The sequence below is a fragment of the Oryzias latipes genome, chromosome 16, assembly GCF_002234675.1.
Source record: "Oryzias latipes chromosome 16, ASM223467v1".
NCBI lineage: Eukaryota > Metazoa > Chordata > Actinopteri > Beloniformes > Adrianichthyidae > Oryzias > Oryzias latipes.
Window position 1 is genome coordinate 21,242,174 of NC_019874.2, and position 20,072 is coordinate 21,262,245.

Consider the following 20,072-nt stretch of genomic DNA (forward strand, 5'->3'; position numbering starts at 1 on the left):
GGAGAAGTCTCCCCATCTTAAAGGACTTCTTTGTGTAGTAGTGCCTTCATCTAGCAGGGCTAGAATCTGCTGCGCATATGCATGTGAGACCTGCTGGTCAGTCATAGCAACTGTCATAGCAACAAGACCCGCGTAAGACAACTAAAGCAAATGAAACAAAGCAGTAGCACTGCTGTTATTCTGGTGTGCTTTGTCTCCAGACTGTGACAGTGTTTCTCAGTTTGTTCCAACATTTCGGTCTTACTTGTGATTTTTTTTTTTTTTTTTCCCCCACAGATTTTTTACAGCATAAATAAAGCATTGTCTCATCTGAGTAATCTGCCCTCACTTTATAAAACTAAGCTTGCACTTGCAGCAATGCCCCTGGTTGATCTGTATTTGTGCATTAGTGTTTCCTGGCTTTGTGCACAAACGTTGAAACTGAAGGTTCTTGACCTGGTCGCGCTGTGCATGTATGACATGCATCTCTTCTCCATTACACTGGGGCCTGAAGTGAAACCTGGAGGCTGTCCTCACAGATTCCTGAGCGCCACACAGCGTTCTGAAAGCCCAGTGTGGAATGACATGGATGCGAATGAACAAGCGAGCACAATTATGTGTTCTCAAAAGGGACATGGCATTCAAACACAAACTTGGATGGGCAGGTACAATGTGTTCACAACCTGTTCATTCACCCCGGTGTTGTCCTGAGGCGTCCCTCGTGGCGTTTTCCAGACGGGCCCATCATGTCAGCCAGCTCATTGTGATAGCGAGGGAATTGGACGAGGGTTTTGTGTGTGTGTGTGTGTGTGTGTGTGTATGTGTATGTGTAACTCCATGTTAGCACGCTGTAGGGCTTTGTTTGTTTACATTAGGCACAAATCCTTCATCACTCATTCCAACTCAACATATCAAAGAGACAGGAATCAATTCTTTCTGCCAGCTGACCATATAAGGCACTTCCTGAATCATTAAGGGACTTATTTAGCCAATTAGATAAAGTAGGACAGAGTGGGGTTCTGAGGACCGTGTTTGGACTCATGCTCTGTCCCCTGCAACCATTTTACATGGCTCTCTAAATGCTGGCAGGCCAATGCTGCTCAGTTTCTTCCCTCGCTCCCATTTCCTCTTTTTCTTTATGTTTCCACCACAAGCACTGAAGACTTTTCCTTCCTTTCTCTTTCTGCAGACTCCTGCTCTTATCGTTCCTTTCCCCTCAGCCTCCCTCCCTCTCATCCTGTTTCTGGGCTGTTTTGTCTTTTCTCCCCAAACCCTCCTGTTCCGCTCATCCACCTTCTCCCCGATTTACCCTTCTTTGCTGCTTCCTTTGTTCCTTCCCCACTCATTACTTCCTGTGTTGCCCCTTTCTTTCTTATCCTTTCCCAGCAGGAAACAGTAGCATCCAGGTTTATTCTTTTGACTGCGCAGTGGGAGCTGGGTCTGCTGGCCTCTGGCTTATTCTGGCGCTCACCCTGCTCCTAATCAGCCTTGCTGCACAATGCACACATGTTAGTAACATTCATAAAAGCAAACACATATTTTGTCACGTCCGCATCAACACTTTTTTTATGTTTTTTAATCTGTGAGGATACGAAGCCTGCATCCATTTTTTTATTTTTATACTTTACACACAATTTGTGAGCCCTCTGTTAACTCACTCACACTCTTACACACACATTTGACCTCTTGGCGGCAGGTTTGATCGCCTGGAAAATGACTACAAAATGCAGGCAAAATGGTTGGCAGGGTTCACCTTGGATCTCAGCTCTCTGTGCCTGCTCTATGCTGGCATGAACCTGGAGCACCTATCTTTCCCTCCATTCAGATAGTCCTGGACCCCACAGCTTTGTAAGGTGCCACAAACTGCTGATTTGGCTGCGTGTTGGTTCTTTTGTGTGTGCTCAGGGAGAACCGACTTGCTCTGATTCTTCTTTTGATTGCTCAGATCTGATAGACTACCTCTGCACTGCCTTTCTGAGCAAACGATTTGTTTTTTTGTGATTTTGAATATTGTTGCCTGCTGTAAATGAATCACTTAGTGGAGCTTTTTCAATGTTTTTGCAAAAAGCAATAGCTCCCGACAAACAGTGTTTTTATTTTTTAACAGATTTAAATAAATCTAGGGTCATTTCCACAAAAAACTTGTTTTTTAATTGAAACATGTCTTCACTGTCAAAAGCAGCATTTGCAAACGACATCTTTAAATCTAAAACAAGTGGTTGCACTGCAACAACGTAGGTAGTAACTGATCCTGCTCTGTCATTGGAGAATACATGGTCGCATTAAGGAAGTCTGCATGTTTATCAACATTCAGGCTTGTGCTTAATGAACAACAGCAGACCAACAAGTGTTTTTCTGGAGGCTTCCTATCCTTTTTGTTTGTCTGCATGTGTGGCAGGAGAGTGACATGGCTACTTGGATCAAGTGTTGAGAATACAGAATGCTTGTGCTAAAACGTGATTATGTGTGGTTTATGCATATAAGATACGCTCACAACGCGGTGGCAGTGTGCTTGTGTCCAAGTCTTAGTGTTTGTGGGGAAAAGTATGTTATCAACTCAGACCAGACGACAAAAGCTCTTCAGTGGCAGCAAGTTCAGTTTAGCATGAAGATGAGGCTCGGCGCATTTGCGCCACTGTTTCTATGCCGAGTTTCTTCCAGCGTGCCTGTGTGTCCTGTCCAGGGATGTGCGTGTGTTTGTGTGCGTGTGTCTATTTAGGGCATTTTGCTTGTATGCGGTCATCAATGTCGGCTGGTGGCTGCTAGTGTTTGCAGTGTTAGGTAATCACAAAACACAATCATTTCTGATCTATTCCTGAACCTCTGCCATTATATATAGCATTCTTCTCATCCACCCACAAACACTCTCCATTTATCTCTCTCACACACACACATGCGCACAGGCACACACACACACATGCGCACACTCTACTTTGCATCTCTCTTCTGCTCTGCCACTCCTGTCCTTCATCTCCTCCTCCCACACTCACTATATCTGTGTTTTGTTACATATTTCTTCTCTCAGTTGTTTGTCTTCATCAGTCTTCTTCAGCTCCATCACTTACTGCCCTCGAGCCCTCCCCTCCCCCTCGCTAACCTTTTCTACCTGTTCCGCCTTTCCTCTCTCCTCACCTTCCAACATCCCTTCTTTACCGTCCATCACATGTGGGCATGCTGTCTGAGGGGGGTATTGATTGCACACTTGGATGACAGGGACAGTAATGGACCACCAGTGGTTGCTTGTGTGTGTGTGTGTAGTGCGAAGAGGGGGAGGATTAAGCAGCATTCTGGCCATAACTCACCTGTCCAAGCTGATGGTCACGATGCAGATTGGGTCTGCAGGTTTTGGAGTCGCTTTAGTGAATGCGTTTGAGCCAAAAGTCAACAACATTTAAATCCTTTTTCCTCCTCAGGGAACTTGTTTTTGACCCAACACCATAAAAAAAATGATGAAGCAGACACATACATCCACTAGCCTTTGCCTCTCCGGCTGTTCTCCTGTATTGCTTCACATTTATCTTAGACAGGGAGTTTAAAGGTGCTATTTCCAGACTCCCGAAAACACTTTGTTTTTAGTCAAATCTGGAAGAAAAAAAGGCACCACTGCAGTGGGGACAGCAGCACCAGCCCAGGGTAAGCCATACAGTGCCGTTAAAATGCTAATTTAGTCAATTCAATTAAAACACTCTCTTTTCCATTGCACATAACCCTTTTTGTTGTGTTTGGTGCCCACTTTTATTTGGATTATTATGGTAACAGAGAGTCATCTCATTTTCTCCCAGGCAGTTCTTGGACACTCCAACAATGATTGCAGAGTTTAGTGCAGCTGCTGCTTTGACAGTGGTTCAGCATTGGGTCTATGTTAAAAAGACACTTCAATATTTTTTTTAAGCTGGAAGTTTTGCTGTGAGGCCAGGGTCATATTGGGGAAAAAAAACCCTCTTCTAAATAAGTGCAGTGAGGTTTACAGTATATGTGCAATACCCGTAATAACTACTGTGACAGCCATGCCGCATGTACCAAACTCACTTGTTATCTTCATCTCCCCCTGTGCACTCATGTCCAATCCAATTGGAAGTTGGTGTGACTGCATCTCACACATTCTATGACATCAGACCTCTGTTGACATCTGAATTATTGTATTCCATTTATATTCAAATGTGGGAAAACACATTTCTAATGGGCATGACTGCAGTGGCACAACACAGATAAAAATCAGGATAAACAAGAAATTGAATGAAAACACATTCCTCATGCATAATTAACTTCAATCTGACCTAGATCAAACACGAATGAGCAATTCTAATTTGAGGTACCAGTTGTAGGCTGTGTGAAAAATGAATGCAGTTATTCATAATTCTGTAGTAAGTTGTGGGACTTTTAAGGCTAATGTACCATGGGCTAACAGAACGTGTTATGAATTTATTCAGTAGAGCTGGGTGTGGAGTTACTGAACAATGAGAGCTAACAAATGCTAATTCTAAATTTTGAATGCTGCTGTTGCATAAATATTCCAGCAGACGTAGATGTCTTTTCACGTGTTCTAAACCATTAGCAGAGGGCTGGCTGAGGGGTAAGCAGTAATTTAGCATGAGAATGCCAAACAGAATGTCGCTCTGCAGCTTTTCCCCCAACGAATGGCAAACCAAATCACTTCATTAACCTTGTGAGGGTTACACCCTGGTCACGGAGCATCAGTGCCAGCGCAGACAGCATAACAGTGACAGCGTTTTTGTGTTTAAATGAGCTAAAAGAATTGTTGTCTGTTGATTAATTGATTACCAAGCCTGGTCTGGACAGTGGAATCAGCGAAAACTGGCAAATGATTGTGTTTTACCAACACCAATCGCAAAGGAAAAAATGTCACCATTTGTTAAAGGGAATATATCATATAAAGTTTAGCTGTGCTGCAGAGATCTTACAACCTTTTCCATACTTGATAAGTCACACATAAAACCCTTACTTTTCTTTTTAATGACAATGGATTTTGAGAAGTTATAGGTGGTTCCCCACACATCACTATCCAAGATCTTGTTAAACAGCCCAGTCAGAAACTGTACTGGCACCTCCCCTTAACACTTCAATTTGAATTCTAACTGATCTTTCCCTGTTCCTGCATTTTCCTCTTCAAAGTTTTTCTTCCATCTTCACATCACACTTTGTAAAACCTGTTAACACATTTCCATTCCTATCCTTGATCATCCTGACCTGCTGCTCATCCTTCTCATCTCTGTTTCTCCGCCTTACCGACCATGTACGGATCCACCTCTCCTTGCTTTGTCTCAAACCTGTCATACGAGTCCACATACACCCTTTGTTTGGCCTTTGGCACCTCCACCGTGTGCTGCATCTCCCTGTACTCCTGTCTGCTGTCTTCTATCCTCTGTGTCCCACTTTTTATTAGTTAACCTTTTTTTTCTCAACACCCTCCTGAATTTATTTATCCCACCACCAAGTCGCTTTATCTGCTTTTTCTTATTCCTGATGCCATCAAGTATCTTTCTCCCAGCCTCCCTGATCACTTCAGCTGAAGCTGTCCACCGATTAATGTGCTCCTCCCTCCACTCCTATATGTCATCCTATGCTCCTCTCATCTGTGGAGAAATTTGTTCAACACTGCCATTTCCATATTTTTTAACCAAAACTCCACCACCATCGGTCCTTCTGCACTTCTGTTCTGAAAACCAAACTTACCCATCACTTCCTCATCAAATCTGTTTCCCTCACCAACATGTCCATTTAAGTCCAATCAACAATCTCTCCCCTCTACAGATGGATCACCTCATCCATTTCCCTCCAGGATTTCTCCTCTCCAACATTCGCCATCACATCTTCTTTTTTCTAGCTACAGACTCATCACCTGTGACCTCACAATCTTTCAGGTCAAAATGTTTGATGCCTCATCTTAAACTGAAATGACTACATTTTGAGTTTATGCACAGAGTAAGTATAAACTCTTTTTACGAGGAGTGAAATTGTGTCTCACATTAGCCATTACTCTTCAGATAAACTAAAGTTCATTAAAGTCAAACGAGTAAACCATGTTGGGAATGGTGGGGTAGGACCAAGAATGCAGAAGACCAAGCAAGGAGGCAGAAATTTCACACTTTAAATCAATATACATAACAAAATTGTGCACTAAAAGAGAACAAAACAGCTGCAGACCTGACAAAGCAGAACTGAAAATCCGACACTTAAACGTATGGGGATATCATTGGTTAAACTGAAGGAAGCTGTTGAAAATTAGCAACTTAATGTGACTCAACGGGGGGAAAACCTGAAAATATGAGAAGAACCAAAAAATTAAAACCAAACAAATCAAACTAAAAGGCAAAATCCTCACAATACAAGTGGATGTTTAGACATCAGTATGACTAATGCCAGGAGAGTTCGAACCATGGATATCAGTGCAGATAAATTAAACTTTTAATTTGGACGCAAGTATTTGTCCGTCTTTAAAACATTTATCTATAAAGGCTTAAAATTATTCTAATGAAATGTGGTAAAATGACAACTGAATTTTTATGGTCAGTAAAACATTCATTTATTTCCAGGCCTGAAGGCTTATACAATAAAGTCTAAAAAGCTGGCTGTAACTTATGAAATCATCAGTTTAAAAGGTGCATTTATGGTTTTATGCAAGTCCAATATTGAGAAAGTCATTATTTTTTTTTCTTTACTGCCTCTTGCAGCAGCACATTTTCCATATATTTTCTCGCAATGCCGGAAACGTCACCAATAAAAGATTCTTTTCTTCGTGTTTCCAGAGCTCCTGATGCCACAGACTGCAGAAAGAAGGACAACAGGAGTATAATGACATCAGCCAAGGTCATGAGCTCCATTCACTGCCGTGTTGTTTTTGACACGAGATAAAATGGTGAAAAAAGCCCTCTGGATACTATTGTGTTATCGTATAGCTACCGTGACCTTTCAGGGAAATTGATGGGGCTGCTTTTTTTTTTAAATTTTCGGATGAAATCTGCCATAAATTACTTGTTCAGTTATGTAATTTAGTTCTGCTACCTGGTAGTTCATCATCATTATCTTCTTTAACTGTAGACACGCTAGTGTTGGAAAGAGAACCAGAATAACATCTTTGTTTGGCTTTAGATTTATAATCCCTTGTTCACGTATATTTAGGTCTTTGGTGTCAGATTCTCCCTGGAGGTCAAAGTTTCCATTAATTTGCCAGACTTTTGGTTGTTGCTGACTCAACATAGATAGGCGGTGTCTCAAGTTGTAAAGCATTATTCACGGTTTTTCATTCACTAAGGGAAAAGCTCTCAGCCATTTTTGCTGCAAAATCCAAAGAAAAAATGTATTTTTCATGCCTTTGTCCCAAGGCTCAACCCTTAACATGAGCAGATAAAGTGAGACGCGGAGCGGGTTGTAAGATAAGACAATTGCTGCATTTGTTTTCATTAAATAAGATTTTTTTTTCATGGCCTGCACGGCACCTTCTAATAAATGTATTACAGTAACTGATAAACAAGTGAGTATGAGAGGAAGGATTTGGTGCAGTGGGGAGTTTCAACTGCCAGGAAAGTATCCACGGAGGCTTTTAATATTTCACAGCCACCGATTTCCTGAAGTCTTTACCTTTTCTAATTCTTCCATTTCCCTTTCTTAACTTGTTCATACCAGCTATTGTCAGACCGCGGTAACAGGAGAGAAGCAAAAATCATTTATTTTTTAATACTAGTTTGATTTGAATGTTGCCTGGAAAGCAAAAAGTTTATTTTCTCTCAGAAAATCTGTGACAAATTTTTTTTAAAATATGTAGCATGTTTTTGTTCGGTTCTTCAAAGAGCACAATTTTTTGGGGGGATTTCTCTTAAGTGATATTATGATGTAAAATTATGTTTTCTGTATGAGGAATTGAAGTTAACCCCAAAACTCCATATCATTAAAGTTGAACTGAAAGGAGAGAAGGTCCTGCCCCACTTGGATTTCAAACAGTGGCTTGGCCTACATTTTTTGGTCTTGCATAGTTACTTTGCATAGATGCAAGTGATTCCTCTGCAGATGAAGAAGCCAGTCAGTGAAGTGCAGTCAGTGAGAATCTGTGTCTTGCCAGGGGGCTACTGAAAGCAAACCAGATTCCAGCATTTTGCTCTGTGCACAGAAATTTAGTAGAATGGAAAACCGGGATCTCCAAAAGCAACAGATGCTCCTTTACCTTTATGTTAAGACCCTCATTTCTTTTTAGTTTTGCTCCCTGTATCTCTGAAAGACCCACTCCAATAAAAATCGTGTTTTTGGTGTTTGTAACACGTTCTTGTGGCATTTTCTCAGGATGAAGGACATCTATAAAGACAATTAAGAATTGCATTTCTGAGTATTTCTTTATTCAAATTATTGTGAATCTGGACCAGACAAAAAAAAAACATTTTAAAAAATTGTCGCTGGATATCTCTGATGTCGCTCGCCATTTTTTGTTGTACTGGTAAAGTTAGATTGGGGGTGTGAGGGGCTATAAACTGGAAGGAAACAGTGCAAATGGATAGATAATGGGAAGTGGAGAAGGGCTTACTCTGCGTCAACAGTCCTGCCCACAACTCAGAGGCATTTTTCTAACGAACTACTGCCGCTCTGTAGAAACTATGTCCTAGAAAATAACACAGCTTTTTTGATTTTGGTAAAAAGCAAAAAAAACAAACCCCGCCACAAGCATAATTAAAATACCAGTGAGAAAGCTTTTACAATAGGTTGAAAAAATTATCGGAGTGGCACTTTACAGAACCACAACCTCCTGTAAGCTTGTTTTGCTGCAGAGTATACATTTACACATTTATGTGAGTGGACATGTCCTGGTCATGCAGGGCCAACACCTGAGTCAGGCACAGCCTGTGACACACAAACACGCTCTTTCTAATGCTGCCTCACTCTGCCAGAGAAAAAACAAGCAACACAAAAACAGAAAAACACACACTGCTACAGCAGCCATCAATAGGATGTGACTCTTCAATCTTTCATTCACCCGGTCAATCACCAGCTCTTCTGTCTGTGTCTGCCGCTCTGTTGTACCCTGTCCCACTTCATCCTCATCTCACCCTCGACTCTGTTGCCACGGCAGCAAAAGCTGAGGCCAGGGAGAGGAAGAAAGCGTACATCACATGAGTCATTTAATCCCCGCCTTATGAATGTGTGCATTTTCTGTGTGCAAAAAGGTGAATATGTTGGATAGGTTTTTCTATTTATTTATTTTTTGCAAATCTCTATTTTTGTGTTGGGTGAGTGTTGTGTGTGGGTGTCCATATAGGAGAACAGTGTGGAGACAGTTCGTTGGTTCATCACAGAGCAGTGGCAAGGCACAAGAAAACACGCTAACATTGTCAACCTTAATTCACGTAGCTGCACTGTTTCCTTTTTTCGTGCTGCTTTCACTCTTAACGCGTTTCAGCACTGGCCCATAAGCTTTTCCGACAACTGCATGCTCATGTGCCAAACAATAAAACAAGCCCAACATCTGACTAAATCCTTTCAGAATTCAGCACACGCTGTTTTTTAGAGCAGTGAAATCTTATGTAGAGTGTTAACTTAAAACTTTGGAGCCACAGTGTCAGGTGTTAGAGTTAAATTAACAAAAGACAGAGAAGTCGCAGTGAAATTCACTAGATAACAGTGTTAGAAGATGGTTCTAAAGACAATTTTACTTATTCAAAAAAATAGTCCTAGCTGTCAAAACAAAAATGGCGACAAACCCCAGGAGAACTGATGCAATATAACACCCCTTCTCCCTAGATTGTTATTTTCTAGCTTTAAAAAAAGAGCAAATGTTATCCTAAAATAAAAACAAAAAAGGCCATGAAATGTTGTTATATATTTTAACATGTCTATATCTTCTTTTACTTCCACAAGCGTGGGATTCTAAGTCAAGAGTCAGGTTGTGTGAAAACAGAGGAAATTGATAATTTTGGTGCAAATCAATGACCCATTTCCATTAAAAATGTTTCAATTATATGCTTCAACACAGCCTATCTTCCAGCTTGAATGCCTGTTTCAAACACGTGCATCTTCAAATGGTGCTTATCACCCTGAGGTTGTGATGAGAATATGCTTTTCAAAAGGTCATACCTAAATTTATGAAACTTTTTGGTCTGAAGCTTTAAACTGCATCCAGTGTTTTACCTAATTAACAACAACAAAACCCCCAAAACACTGAGCTTATTTAAGATCCAAGCCCTGGGGAGAGATTTCTTAAACAGGAAAAAAGAAGAGTGAAGCCGAAAATCATTAACAGCACGAGTGGGACTGGATCCCCCTGTGATCTCCTAAAACTGCACCGACTCACAAAACACAAGTGCAACTAGTTTATTTCAATAAAGATCAAAGCACTGTTCTCAGAACAGCACAAACAAGCTGTTCGGATGATAATCAGAAGCCTGAAATCCACCAACAACACTGACACCGCTTGTTCCTTGTTGCTAAGACACATCCTAATTAGGCATCAACCCGCTCACTGGTTCCGTTAAAATGTTGAAGATGAGCTGTTTGATTCAGATTAGAAAGAGATGAATGGTTCTACTTTAAATGTTTATTGGGTCCACTTTAATAGATAAACTCCTCTGAGAAAAAATACGCTTGTAGGGAAGATGGAGTAGGAAAATAAAGTGGCTGGGCAACGGTGTGTCCTCGCCATTTGAGAAAACTATAGTAATTTGCAAATAATGGCAACCCCTGTGAAAAAGAGAAAACACAGAGAATCACATCACTGCTGTATACACCTATCAAAGCAAATAAACCAAAAAAGCTTTCTGCAGGATTTGCCTCCTATCCATTTACAATAACAGCTTGGTGAAATCTTTTGCACAGCATTTGTGGAAAAATCAAGGATGACATGACACTTATCAAAATTAAAAGTTAGCATTTGGTCAACAATTAGTTTCTTTCTAGCGTAAAGTTTCATATATACGTTTCCACCCAAAAAATGCTCCTCTTAAACGTTTGGTCTAAAGTGCAGAAGCTGAGATCCAACGGGGCCAGCTGCAACAGATCCCTGTTCAAATGTCTCACAGGTGCGCTGTGCTGTGCAGTAAATTCTGTTTTCATAAAACTGAGCTTGCAGCAGGTGTGAAGCATAGTAAATCTAATCCTTTATCGAAGCCAAACATAAATTTGCTTGAAATATAAGTCCTTTGAAGGCTGGAGTGCTCGCACGCTTAGCAGTACTGTTCTATAAAGTCTCAGATCTAAAAATGTAGCATCCGTTTATGATGAAAGTGAATCGTTTCATCCCACATCTTCAGTGACATTTATTAAACAGTTAACACAGAATTAAACTGACGGGGCTCTTTACCTTGCAGATTATTCCCTTTTGTAGCACCAAGTGTTATTTTGTCACTGCTTTATATTCATTGTTAATAGTAATTTTTTCCCCCCACAAGTTTCTGTTCTACAAACAAGCCATGGGGTAAGAGTTAGCAAAGAGCTTTGTAGTTGTGATTAAATTACTGCCCTGGAGTAAGTCAGAGTTGCAACAAGTGGGAGCTGCATCCACCTCCATAGACACTATAGCAGGTCTTTAAGCTCATGCACTCATATGGTACTCCCACGGCCCTATAATGACTGGAACAGCAGGTGTAACATATGAAATCAGAGGCGCTGAAACACAAGCTGTTTGCAGGAAAACGCAAACAAATCACATGCAGGCATTCATCAGGAAGCAGATTCACACCAAACATAAAGAGACGCCGCTGCCTGTGCATCCCTTGAATGAGCATATTTGTGGACACTTGTGCGGATGTTTGTGGACGACGTGCTCGGATGTGACGCTGTCATGGGGGGAGGTTGGGTCCTTAAGCAGCTGGTGTCACTGTCTGAGGGCCTTTTTGTCAAGAAGAACTCAGTACGGAATTTATCCACATTCATTGAATGGAGTGAGAGGGGGCTTTGCTGCAGGGGAGACTGAGGAGGGATGAACTACCAGGAGAAGAGGCAGGTTTTCCTGAAAAGGAAACAAAACAGATAGTGGCTGCAAAACAAGGAAGGAGTGGGGAGAAACTGTTTTTTTTTAAAACCTAAAAAAAATGTTGAAATAAAGATTTCAGCAGCTAGAGGGGAGCATTTAATTTTTTTCTGATTGTTATCAGAGTCTATTAACTGTTTTTGAAAACAGCCTTTTTACAGCACAATTTGTGCTTTCAACCTTCTCAAGTGTTATCTTTCTTTGCAAGATGACTGACATAAAAACAAAACAGTTAAAAGCTGGAGAGACAATTCTAGCACTAAAGAACAAAAGATTTATGGACAAAAAGTCACCCATTATCATTATTATGACAACGGCAAACAGATGAGTTGATGATTAAACGTTTTTATTTATCGCAACAACCTTAAGTGAAGTAAATTACTGACTCAATTACTGTTGAAGCTGCGTAAAGGTGAGACAAGATTCAGTTCTTTTGTTGACTTTTGAAAGGCCCGAACTACAACATGCTGTCAAAAGAGCTCTACATGGGAGAACAAAGATTTTCATTTCTATGGTCAAAAACGATTCAAATGGCTTACTGGCAAAGAGGAAAAAAAAAACTTAAATGGGGAAGGAATAACAAGTTGGTGTATTCTGGGAAATTTTAAAATCAACAGTGAGCTGTCAAACTTTAACAGCTTTAGCGTTCTCGAGGTCAGGACCTCTCAATGTTTGAAGGACAGAAATTCACAACATTTAGTTAAAGTGTTGTTTTGTATTTATCAGGTCATTAGAGAAGGGGGCTTTGTAATAAACAAGAAACGGAAAAGTGCAGAATTTGCTCACATTCAGCAAAGTTTAAGTTTTTAACAGTGTATACAAATAATAAAAAAAAAAAAAACAGAAAATCACTTAAAAAGTATAAAAAAGTCTTTGTTCACCCTGTTTATATTTTCCTAAGCCTTTTTCACTGAATTGAATGTGAATACCCACTCAGATTATTATTTTATCTATTTTAGAAGTGTTCCCAGTGGTCTTTTAGTTATTATTGTGCTAGTTTGAGCAACCCCCCCCCCCCCCCCCCAAAAAAAAAAAAAAAAAAAAAAAAAAAAAACCCTGAGTTGTGGGTGGGACTGTTGGCGTGGAGTCAACCCGCTCTTACTTCCCGTCATCCGTCTGTTTGCACTCTCTCACGTTAGCTTATACTCGCTCACAAAGCCAACCTAACATCAGCTGTACAACAAAATGAGAGCAAGATTGGATCTATTTGTCTACAAGTGGAAGGATCAGAATGCAGTGGAGCAGGCTTCATTCTGTGACTTGGCATCGTAGTTTCTACGTCACACAAGCTTTTTCAAACAGCAATTTTTTTTCTGCTCCTGATTCACAGTGATTTGAATAAAGAAATACTCCAAAAGGCAATTTTAAGCTTAATTTTCTTTATATATGTCCTTCATTATGAGAAAAAGGCTAGAAAAACAAACAAAAACACAATTTTTCTCAGAGTGGGTCTTTAAATTATCAAGTATCTGTGCTTTATTCTCCATTTTGATGTAACTCATGTAGGCTTTTATGAGGAGTCAGTTTCTAAATGTATATGGTCATTTAGGACAGTAAAATGATTTGTCAGTTCGGGTGTAGTAGAGTCGCTGACGTTAATAAAGGAGACAACAGGATTGTGTTTTTGCCAGAAGCTGAGACAGGAGCTGTGAAAGGAGCCATTTGTCTGTCTGTGGTGTGTGACCAGAGGAAGAACCCATGAAATGTTGCTGTGAATTTGGATCATGTTCTTTTAAAGTGAAAAATGGGACATTAGTGTTGATGGAAGATGCTCTTTCCTAATACCTCTTCCTTTTGTCAGGGAATGTTTTATTTAAAAAAATAATAAAATAAAAAAATCTTTCCTTAACCTTCCAGTTACAAATTTTAGTTGATTTATGATTGATGATACACACTTTTCAAAAGAAAAATGGTCTTGAAGTGAAAGCTATAACGGTGCCAGAGGAAAAGGTTTTTGCCTTTCGAAATGTTTTGATGGAGGAGAAATTTATTTAACACATTTTGGGTCAAGAAAGTTTTGTTTTTGTACTTGGTAAAACCCATTACAGAATTAAATTATATACCACCGATATTGGTACTGTTGTCAGTTTTCTCTAGATCGATTAGTCTGCATTTAAACTAGTTTTAGTGTAGTGTCCTGGGAGCATTGCATTGAGTTTCATGCGGGTAAAGTAATATAAGCTCCAACATTTTCATATTAGGTAACATTTTGAAAGAACACCCTTGAGATATAGTTTCAACATTCACAATATGACATGATTAAATCATAGTTTTTCAAATGTTAGACTCCAAGTTTGGCAGACCTTGAATCAGAATTGCAGCACTTGAACAGAGAATGCCAAGGGGAATACAGGAAAAAATGAGACAAGAGCGGACAAAAGGTGAGGGACAAAACACACAACAAGCAGTAAACAAAACAAATGTGCATCTGAGGAACTGAGGTGTGTTTGTAGAAGGAGGATGAAGACGGGAAGGTAAATCTGTATGATTACAGAGGAGAGGTAAAAATAATGCAAATTGGTGCAAAGTGAAAACACTGAGTCAAAGTGACCAAGATCATGTGCTGCTGCTTTGATGCAGACACGAAGCTCTCATTGCAATAACAGAAAAATGCCGTGAGAGAAAAATACCGCTACTGAAACCGTGCTCATTATCATGTGTACAAACAGACACACAACAAGCCAATTTCCCAGTTCATCTTTGCCGGCTGGAGGTTAACAAGTGCTCCAAAAATGGCCTGACCACGCTCATTCAGGAAATCCAACCAGCTGCCTGCAACAGGCTCCAGTCAGCAATGGCTGTTAATTGTGAGACTGAACAAAATCACACTTGTGTCCCAACATGTCGGCTGGTCCTTGCTCCTTAAAATCACAGCCGCTGAAGCTGTTCCACTTGCAAATTGAATTATAGGACTGATTCATCCTTTCATTATGTTGACTGTCAGGTTTTTTTTTACCTTACAGTTTGGCAGAAGTGGAAAAAAAAATGATTTTCTCTTCTCCTTTACTTCATCAAGCTGCGTCTTTACCCTTCTCTCTACTCTATCCTGCTAATTTCTTTTATTCTGTTCATCCCCATATCACCTGCCGGGGGGTGTGAGGCAAACTGGCAATCCTGTGTATCTCTCCAGTTCACACTGTCTCCACCTTCTCTTGGCTTACTTGCCTACCCAACCCACCCACCCTCTTCCAGCAGGCTTCTTCAAGATAATTAAGATTCTGATTTTATGGTTTTCTTCTTCATAATAGGCTCTGCAGACACTATGAACCAGCCGCCAAGTCTCACGAACGCACAACAACAAAACGGCAAGCACGCGCAAATGTGCCTCAAGATGAATGCATGTGCCAAACGGCAAAATCTACTGCTGGAATGAATGTCCTCTCTCGTATTTTCCATTTTCTTTCTGCCTCCGCCTTAAGTTTTTCTTTTTCCTGTGTGTGCTGGTGTTCATGCATGCACACACTCACACTTGACGCAGACCTGGATACTTGTGTGTCTTTAGTGTGTGTGTCTCAGCCATGTCAGCATGTGTGTGTGTGTGGAGGGGGGGGGGGGGGGGGGGTGCAGCAGGGTGCAAAATGAAAGCAACCGAGGGAGGTTGAGGCTGCGTTTTCTGTACAGCTCAGACAAGCCTGGGACTGCTCGACCCTCCCCGCAGACTGACACCCAACAGCTACAGGGATCCAGCCATGTCCTACTGCAGCAAAGGAGCTCGTACAGCAGCCAAGAACACTGTCCTTGCAAATTGAACACAGTAAAGATGTCTCACTGTTTTCAGTCTGTTCTTTCTTGACTGTATCTGATACCTGTAATTCACACTTCACCTCAGTCTGGCACTTTTCTGTCCCTTTTTTCGAATGCAGAGATGGAAAAACTGCAAAGAAATGGACTTTAAAATTCATAAGAAAAGGGATTTCTTTTTTAACCTAACCTTTGTGTCCATCAAGTCAGTTCTGAAGCTACTTCTTCTTAAGTATGGCATACTGGAGCTCAGCCTAGCTCCCTTATAGGGCAGGTTTATCCTTAGGAGCAAATATAAATTTATCTTCCTGCTGGGTTTGAAAGAAATCTATTAAAAAAGAAAAACTAATTTTTAAATGTTTTAAAAAATGTGCAACTTTGCCCGTGCAGAGGAGTCATATTTCTTCAGTTTAGGAAGCATAGTGGTTCACAGTTGTTCGGCAACCCCTGCTGTGATCTTCCGCTCCATTTGATTGATTATGAGAAGCCCCCCTAGTGGCAAAACAACATAAAGTTACTAATAAAGACGGGAACATGGGGCGCCCTCGAAAAAAGCAATAATCACAGTAATAATGATAATAGAATTTGCTGGTGTAACAGACACAATCTGAATGCTTCATCTCTGTTTGCTCCTCTCCTTACATTGTGCATTTCATCAAGTTAATCAACGTTAACCAACCAAATAATTCCCTTTTTGAAAATACTTTTCTATAAAGATTGTCAGGAAAATACAATAACTAGGAAGAGGGTTGGGCTGTTCTTTTAGTTACTTTCAGCTGTTTGTTAAACATACAACCGTACAATGTGCATTGATGCTTAAATGGGTCCATGGTGGATTCAATGACGGGAAGCTCTGCAGGTCTATGATTGCAAAACAAGCCCAAATCAATCTCCTTCACTGCCATGCTGGGTAGTTTGTGAGTTTTGATGTGATTTGTTAGGTTTCTGCCCAACACAGACCTTTTTACTAAAGAGAGGTCCACTTTGGTGTTATCTTTCAGATGCAATTGTGCAAATAAACTCTCAAGAAGAACGGTATAGGCCTTTATCAAGTTTTTTACTTGGGAAATATCTTTTTATTGTCATCATTCCAGTTGACATTTTGAAGTAAAAATCTTCCTTTAAATGTTTTGGCACTAATCCAAATTGCTTCATCAGTCTGAGTGTTGCAGGATTCAGTCCACATGTGTATCCTCCAGGTGGGTTACCCATATTCCTGCAAGTTTATGGCTCTTTTTGCATTTTGGATGGATCTTTTTCATTGTAGGTTTAGCTGAGTTTAACTCTTTGCAGTTGTTTGGTTTATTGTTGTAATGGGAATTCGGGCACTGGACCAGCTGTGCTGTCACTTCTGACTTCAGAAAACTTTGTAAAGGGAGTGATGAATGATTGAAGTCATGACTGCATGGTCTACATCCTTTAGTTTAAGGATAAATCCAAATCATTGGTTCCTCTCCGCAGTCCTCTGGGTGTCATGGCAAACATGGTCCTGTGCTTCATGATCAGAAATCTTCTTTTTGCTCTTGTAGGTTGAAAGGCCATATTTCCAGCAATCTTGCTTGTTCAGATACAGGTTTGGAAAGATAGGCTGGCATGCTCAGAGAGAAAATACATATTTTTGCAACCACAGTAAATATGTTTTCTAATAGTCTTTATTTTCATATTAAAATTATCTGATCTTTCCCCTTTGTGTGATTAGGGGTTGGAAGTTTTTCAAGTTCTTTAACGATTGTAAAAGCTGGATAAGCCCAGGATGAGCTCGACTGAACTTCAGTGCCAGGGAAGGGCTTTACCATTCTTTTGTGAGGGGGTCTTTTGGTTTCCCCAATGTACAGATCAGAGTCTTCTCGATATTGCTCTGTCGTTCGTTCTTGGGGTGAACTAGTTTTGGTTTAGGTAATTTCTTTGTTGGTTCTTTCTGATTTGTGGGTATGACCTCTATCTGTCAGGTATTGTTCTAAAAACTCCTAGCGTGTGCTTGAGTGGGTGACGGGACCCAAATATGTGATACCGGTCAGTGTGATTGGATATCCTGTTCAGCTCGATGTTCAAATCCCTTTCTTGATATGAGTGGAGCAGTCCAAAGAGGGGGAACATTTAACATTGCCATTTACTTAAGTAAATCTTATATACAGTATCTGTCCAATTGCAATTATGTGACAAAGGAATTTTTTCCACTTCCATTTCTGCTAGGTTTTTCCAGGCAAAATTGTCCTCCAGTTTTGTCCTCACCCTTCCTGCAACTTCTGTGATGGGAATACATGTGGAAATGGCCTCTTTCAATGTGACATAGATAGAGGCCATTGTGACATCTGGTTCCATCTTCATCTGTTGCACTTTGTTGACAAAGTCCTAAGTGTTGTAAATGTGATGTACAGCATTTTCTACCAATGGAGATAAAAGTGTTGGAAGTTGTTGGCCACATTGTAAATGGATGAGTTTATGCTGCTCACAGCTGGTCTCAGGGGACCTCCTTTGTTGTATATTTTCCGGAATCCATGCATACTTTTGGTGGGATCTCCTGGACCAAGCTTAAAAAAGTCAATTGTCAATTATACCGTTTTTCCATGAGTTTTTCAGATCAAGTCTGTTTTGTTGTTGCTGGTGGGACACAAATGTTTTTTGTCAATGTTGCTTAAAGGTTAAAGACATTGTGTGGTCATGGGCTGTGTTCAAGCCCACTGTGTATCGTCCTGCTAGTAGGATAGTGATGTTGAGCTAATTTTGCAGACACGTCACTGCTCATCTTTTTTTCCGAGGTGATGTTAGTCAGGTTATTTGTCTTCGTGGCAGGTTCTCTCTCAGTAATAAATTCCACTACTGAAATCTGACTGGTTGTAGCGACAAAATTGGGGCGTTTGGACAGAACTCTCTTTTTCACTTCAGGGAGTTCTCTGTCAGAGAGATTTTTCACCCACCCAGCCTTTTTGTCTTGAGGCGGGAGTTTATTGTTCTTTCAAAAAAAGTTTGTCCTAGAGTTTGGTGGGTTGTATTTTCAGTTTCTGGATATTGTGGATGTTTTTCTTCTTGTTGTGATGTCCATGCAATATTGATAAAAACTGAAACCTGTTTCATGATGGCTTCTGGAAGATCCAAGGCCTTTCAGGAACTTTTCAGATATGGTCACATGTTTATCTGCCTCAACTCACACTTAGTAGGCCTTGATCTTCTCAGTCTTGTGTCCTTACACTGGGGTCTCAGTCGAAGACTGGTCTGGGTTGTTCTTTCCTGCCTGCTTCTAGAGTTAAAAGGTTTAAGACTAACTCAGATCAATCAGAACCTAAGATTTTTGCTATGGAGATCATCAACATATATACACTAGACAGATAATCTTTGAAATCTTTAAAATCAGTGAAATCTGAATAGCAACATTAAAGCCTGAAGTAAACCTTCCTGGTTTGAGTCAATTTGGATTGTAAAGTTGGGGATTGGGAGAGAGACAGCTGAAAAGAGGAAACTGCTGTTTTCATTTGTTAATAGCAGTGTGGAACAGTGACAGACAAAGAAAAGCCACTAACAAACTTGAGATGCCACTTCATGCCAACAAAAGTTGTTTATTCATTAATTAATCCGACAAAGACCGCAATATAATGTTGCAGATCAAACAGGGAAAAAGGGGAGAATTTGTGCTTTTAACACTAATTGTTCTTCACTAGCAAGACGTGATGAATTCTGAGACTTAAAAGAACCTAACTCTGAGATGTAATTAAATGTAGTGAAAAAGTAGCAAAGATGAAAATAAAGTAAAATTTAATAATAGATGCATTTTCAACTTCACTCCCTCACTCTGTAACTTTTCTGTATTGTTTTTCATTCTTTGTTTCTTTTTTGGCTCACTTTCTGCACTTTCCAATCTCTGTATTCAATTTGGTTCTTTTATTCTCTCATCACCTCAAACTCTTTCTCTCTGCCTCTTCTCTTTTACTTTTTTCCTTCATTTCTCTAACCGCTTTCTGTCTCCTTCCTCTTTCTCAGTCCACTTCTCTTGGCTGTAAAGATACTCTAATCCTCTCTCTAATGCTGTCAATAGCTCTCAATAATAATGAAATAGCACCGGTTCCATCCCATCACTGATGAAGCCATAGGCTCAGTTTGGATCTTATTCGTCATCATGGCAATCTGCCTCCTGGTAATAGCCAATCAGAAGGCTAGTGTGAAAAGCAGTTCTCCCATGATAGGTTCCCCATTGTTTTGATTGACTGCACCTGAGGGCCCGACACTTCAGCCAGGCTCGATCAATAACCCATCATACACACAAGGTAAGCCCAAACATGCTCAGGAATAAACACCCAAGTATGGAAACCACATAAACGCCTCCACACAAACAACGCTACACTATGGGAAAGAATAAATTGAGAACGAGACCACTGGTATGGGAAGAAAC

At 40.4% G+C, this 20,072-nt stretch overlaps 1 protein-coding gene across 8 annotated transcripts in view; it reads left to right on the forward strand.

The window, feature by feature from the left end:
* Nucleotides 1–20,072, forward strand: part of grik5 (glutamate ionotropic receptor kainate type subunit 5) — a 105,321-nt gene that overhangs the window by 33,742 nt on the left and 51,507 nt on the right. The window contains exon 3 of one of the 8 annotated variants that reach the window (XM_020710266.2): nucleotides 6,747–6,807. The exons of the other annotated variants lie outside the window; for them this stretch is intronic. The gene's annotated coding sequence lies outside the window, so the exon portion shown is untranslated. The remainder of the gene's footprint in view (nucleotides 1–6,746; nucleotides 6,808–20,072) is intronic. 8 annotated transcript variants of the gene reach the window in all.